Genomic DNA, 5716 nt, shown 5'->3' on the forward strand with positions numbered 1-5716 from the left:
GGTGGTGTAGTGCTTGAGGCACTGAACTCCCACACAGTCAACCACAGTTCCAGTCTCAGACCTGGTGGCTTTTGAGAATCAGTTGGGCATGTGTACATGCATGTCCAAAATCACAAGAGAAGATTGAAGGAGAAGGGATTGTGGTGTGGCCGTCCCACCTGTGGGGTGATTTTTCACTTTCCCTCTCTGTCTGTTTCTGGTGAGTGCATGTACTCTATGGCAAAAACCTTAAGAAAAATGATTAGTGATATAAGATATGTGAAATGTTTTGGAGATCTGTGTTTATTTCTTAATATGATACAACTTACACTAAAAAGTTTTAAAAAGGTAATACACTGTCCAATATCTTCAAAAAGTTATGGAAAGTGCATATTATGAAGAAGCTATATATAAATTGCAAAATTTTTTTACACCAAAATAAACTGATTTGTGAGTATGTGTGTGTATGTATGTGTAATATATATGTGTACACATATATGTATGTATGTATGTATGTATTTATATAGTCACTAGAGAGCATGTGTGCTCACCTTAGAGAGAGAGACAGAAATAGAGAGGGAGAAACCCCATTCTCCAAATGGGGTTGCAATTATACCACAATCCATTCTTCTCCATTTCTCCATCCTATCAAAATTTTGGTCACACACATACATATAACTGGAGTATTTTTTTAAGGGAGTTTTTTGCTATAGGATGCATATGTTCACCAGAGAGACAGAGATAAAAAAAGCAAGAAATCACCCCTGAGGGGATGGCCACACTGCAATCCCTTCTCCTCTATTTTCCTCTAGAGATTTTGGGACTCATACATACATACATGCCTGGAGTGAGTTTTAAGTCACCAGGTCTGGGACTTGAACTGTGGTTGAACTACCTGGGAGTCCAGTGATGTAACCATTACACCATCTACTGGTCCCATATCTGGAGTATTTATTAAGCCACTGAGGCTGGGATTCAAACTGCAGTTGGCCATGTGGGATCCTGCCCCTTTAATCAATAGGCCACAAGGCTGGCTTGATATGATTTTTACTTTTTTTTTTTTTTTTCCATTTCTTCCATATGTGAGTGAGAGAAACAGAGGGAAAAAGACAGAGAGACAACATCCCCAACAGGGTCTTATTGCCAGTCCTAAATCTTGGACATGCCTTTAGCCAGTGTACTCGGGAAGGTTTCTGAAGGTGAAGTTGGAACCTCCCCATGTGAGCCGCCTCACATAGAGTACTGTTTTATCACTGTGCCATATCTGGCTCTCTAAACTTTCACTTTAATTCCATTTTTCCGCAAACCTTTAAAAGTACCCATGTGTACATACAGATAATTTTCCTCAGAGAACTTTGCGTACAGTGTAAACATTCATATTGTAGATGGAGCCTGTGCAGTCTCCACTGTGACTTTCCTTGGAGTCAACAAAGATTTTCTTGAAATCCAGTGCAAAGGTCACTGGCTCCAGACTGTATCCCATGTGACAAGAGCAAGAGATCAACTGTATGGATCTACCTCTAAAGAAAGAGGTAAATCATGGAGGAATGAAGCTGAAGTTTGGTTACACATGGCTTTTAACCTTGAGCCAGTTATGCTAGGAATCTCCCAACCTCCCAGTCTAAATTCAGTCATGTCAAGGTGGGCACTTACTCTAAACATCATCTAGAGTCTTGTTTTAATATAGCTGTGTTCATTTGGGGATACTCTCATAATTTTGACCTCTGTCTGTATCTTCAATTTCCCATCTGTGATCATGTTTTTTTGCTTGAGGTACTTTTATATATATATATGTATATATATATTTTTTCTACAACTGTATTCTTTCTTTAAAATTTTTATTTATTTATTTTGAGAGATCTTTGCTATAGGGTGCGTGCACTTGCTGGAGAGACAGAGAGAGACAGAGAGACAGAACATGAGAAATCTTTTTTTTGCATTCTCACTTTGTCTTAGTTAATAATATAGATGCTATTTTTACTTTGCTGGTATGAAATTGATGCCATGATCCATTTTTGTTTCCTGCACCAAATTACTGTCTCCATTGTTCATTCCCTTACTCAGAGAGTGCAGTGTGGCCACTGACAATGTGTTTTTCTGTTTATTTATCCTTAACTACGTAGGTTTCTAGTTAGGTCCTTAGCTGCAGTATTTTCTCATAAGCAATAACAGCTTCATGAATTTCCTCATTGTTCTCTCCAGATACCACCACAGGTCCTAGGGTTCAAGACTTGAGGCCAGTTTAGTTGCATGGAGGAATGCAGCTAAAGTTTCAAACAATTTTGCAAAGAAAATGTACTATGTCTGTGTCTTTTTTGAACTGGGTTCAGCGAATCTCCTTTCTTGGCATCAAACACGATGTGGCTGGGTCTCATTCCTGGTGGGGAACATGTTCCTTTTTCTCTCTGGAGAGGTGAGCACACCGTCTGCATGTGTAAGGAGCTCTTGCAGTCCTGGGAGGCCATGCTGGAGACTAGCCTTGGCCCTCTGCCTTTCTATCACCACCCACATTCCACAGCAATGGCTGCCAACCCCCTCAAATGTAGTTTTTCTCACCAGTTTTGAAATCTGCCCTCTTGCTTCCTCTACTAATTTGGAGGTACTTCGGGAGTCTCAGCCTTTCTGTTTGGATCCTGGGGGTCTGTACTGCTTCCTCAGTATTGTAAAATTTCAAAAAGTCCCAGGAGCTCTTGATAAATCTGATCCTATTTCTGTTATTTGTCATTGAAATTCTTCTAGGTTTCTGGGATTTTATTGCTTCTAGTATTAACTTCTCAGGTTGGAAATTTTCTCATAGGTATTTTTTTTTCCCCTGTATGGAGGTGGGAGAATAATAGGTATCTCCTCAATTTACTGTCTTTCCTAAGCATTTTCTTTAGGTAAATTAAAAAACTCTTTCTCCCCTTTATTTACTTATTCTCCTGATCGTCAAGTAGTTCATGCTTATGTGAAACTATATAAAAATCAAAAAAGGTGTACATCAGGAAATACTCTTTTAGTCTGTTGTGTAATAAATAATGTCTGGTCTTTTCTTTTGTCTGTGGGAGGCAGCTCTAAACCTGGGAACCTTCCAAGTGAGAAGAATGTCTCTGTTGTTCCTGATTTTTTTAAAAAAGAGCTAAGCTTTTAATCTACTGACAGCTATGCAATACCTAGCTTATAATGACTAGAAACAAAACAAATGCCCATAAGGAAAAAAAAACCAAAACTGTACTTTATCTAAATTTACTTTTCTGTCAATAGTCCAGTAACATTTTCCTCCCAATACAATACTTGCTCTCTCTATAAGGCTGTTCCTGCGAGCCAGTTTAGGTAATGAGGGAGTTAAGAGTGAGTAACTGCTTGCAGTTTTAAATAGACAATAACTTTTTACTTCCCTCTTAATATGCCAAGAGTGGTGTCTAAAAAAATACTTGGTTCTTTAAAAGGTACCATTTCTGATTTATTATCTGTAACCTTTGGAAACTAATCACGTGAAACTATAAAATTAGTAATGTCTTGAAATCTAATTTCAAACTCTCACTTATGAGTGTACCACTCAATCTTAAAAAGAAAATGAAAAAGAAAAAAAGGGGCTCCAAAGAAAGTCTTACACCATTCTTTTTTTTTGCGGGGGGAGGGGTTTTCGCTATAGGGTGCATGCGCTCGCCAGACAGACAGAGAGAGACAGAGAGACAGAAAGCGAGAAATCACCCCCAGGGGGGATGGGCATGCCGCAATCCCTTCTCCTCCATTCTCTTCTCGGGATCTTGGGCACACATGCACACGCGCCCGGCATGAGTTTTAAGCCACCGGGTCTGGGACACGAACCGCGGTTGACTACGTGGTAGTCCAGCGACATAGCCATTACGCTAACTGCTGGGCCCTAGTCTTATAGCATTCTTTAAAAAAGGAAACTGTTCCTTTTAACTTTACACCCACCCCACACCCTAATTTCAAAACACATTATTTAATTGTCTTGGCCATGGACATTTGCAAGATGATATTTGATATTTCGCTCCCATAGCTTCCGGCTATCAGAAAACCCGTGCTTTCCTTTTTTTTTTTTTGAGAGGTTTTTTGCTACAGGGCGCGGGCGCTCGCCAGACAGACAGAGAGAGACATAGAGACAGAAAGCGAGAAATCACCCCCCAGGGGGGATGGTCACGCCGCAATCCCTTCTCCTCCATTCTCCTCTTGGGATCTTGGGCACGCACGCACACGCGCCTGGTGTGAGTTTTAAGCCACTGGGTCCGGGACACGAACCACGGTCGACTACATGGGAATCCAGCGACATAGCCATTACGCTAACTGCTAGTTCCCACCCGTGCTTTCCTTTATTGAAGGAGTTTGATCCGGCACACGGTGTATTCCTCCCTGTGTTCTTCATCCTCATCTCTGCTTCTGGCGGCATTTCCTCTGGTTCACTATCTTCATCTTCATTAAAGGTCTCTGCTACTGAAAGGGTTTTTGGAGCAAGAGTTGGAATAGTTTCTTTAGGCTCACTTGACTCAAGTCAGATGGATATGACTGATGCTTTCTTTGCCATCTGACTACCTATGGCAAATCCAGACTTGATCTTTGTAGGCTTTGTTGGAAGGTCTACTGCTTCTTCAGCTGATTGCTTCTCACTGTTGCGACTGGAACTTCCCCCTGTTACTGGAACAAACAGCCTTAGTTTTCACAGGTTTTTCTGCTGCTTCCTCAGGTCCTCCAGCAGCTCCAGCTCGCTGCAGCTTTCAGGCTTCTCCTTGCCTGCTTCCCGTCCATTTTCCCCCAGTATAGCACTTCCTTGAATTCTGTGAATTGTCTGGTAAATTGAGATTCAAAGGATTGCTGGAGTCCTTGAATTTGTAGTATTTCAGGAGGGAGGGCCTAAGCATCCCTGAGCTTGTGGCTGGTACCTGAAGGAAAGGCTGTATTGCGAGAGTCTGTGCTCTCAACCTGTGAGTACTTAGTGTCAAAATGCATCACAGAGGCACCCCCACCACGCAGGTGCCTTGTCTACATTGCTCACATCTTGAGAGATTTTATTAAAGTCTCTAAGGATTTTTCTTCTATACAGTTGCATCTATGCAATTTTACATCCCATTGTTTTGGCCGTGGGAGACTTCCAATTTAAAATAAAGTGTATGTGATTTAACTTTATCTCCTTGACATCTGCAAATTGAACATTGCTCCTCATTGTTAACAATTGTCTCTTTAGCTTATCCTTTCTGAGTATAGAAGTTTAATATTATTTTTTTAATTTTATTTTTTTATTTTTTGAAGAGCTTTTTGCTGTAGGGCGCATGCGCTCGCCAGACAGACAGAGACAGAGAGACAGAAAGCGAGAAATCACCCCCCAGGGGGGATGGCCATGCCACAATCCCTTCTCCTCCATTCTCCTCTCAGGATCTTGGGCACACACGCACACGCGCCTGGTGTGAGTTTTAAGCCACAAGGTCCGGGACACGAACCACGGTCAACCACATGGGAGTCCAGCGACATAGCCACTATGCTAACTGCTGGTCCCGGAAGTTTAATAATCTGATTGGCTGAAATTGAATTCATCATTATTTAACATTTGTATTGTTCATGTTATTTAATTTTGGTTATTAGGCATGTTCTCTCACTGGAGAGAGACAGAGAAAGAGGGGAGGATGGCCATGCCATAGTTCCTTCTCCTCCATCCTCCTTCTGGGATTTTGGACATGCATACACATGCACTCGGCACACTTTTCCAGCCACCAGATCTGAGACTCGAACTGCGGTCAAT

General features: G+C 41.5%; 1 pseudogene; it reads right to left on the minus strand.

Annotated features, from left to right (window-relative positions):
- Positions 1-3928: 3928 nt before the first annotated feature.
- Positions 3929-5716, minus strand: part of LOC102475221 (PEST proteolytic signal-containing nuclear protein-like) — a 6487-nt pseudogene continuing 4699 nt past the window's right edge.

Source organism: Tupaia chinensis, unplaced genomic scaffold, assembly GCF_000334495.1.
Source record: "Tupaia chinensis unplaced genomic scaffold, TupChi_1.0 Scaffold000294_2, whole genome shotgun sequence".
NCBI lineage: Eukaryota > Metazoa > Chordata > Mammalia > Scandentia > Tupaiidae > Tupaia > Tupaia belangeri.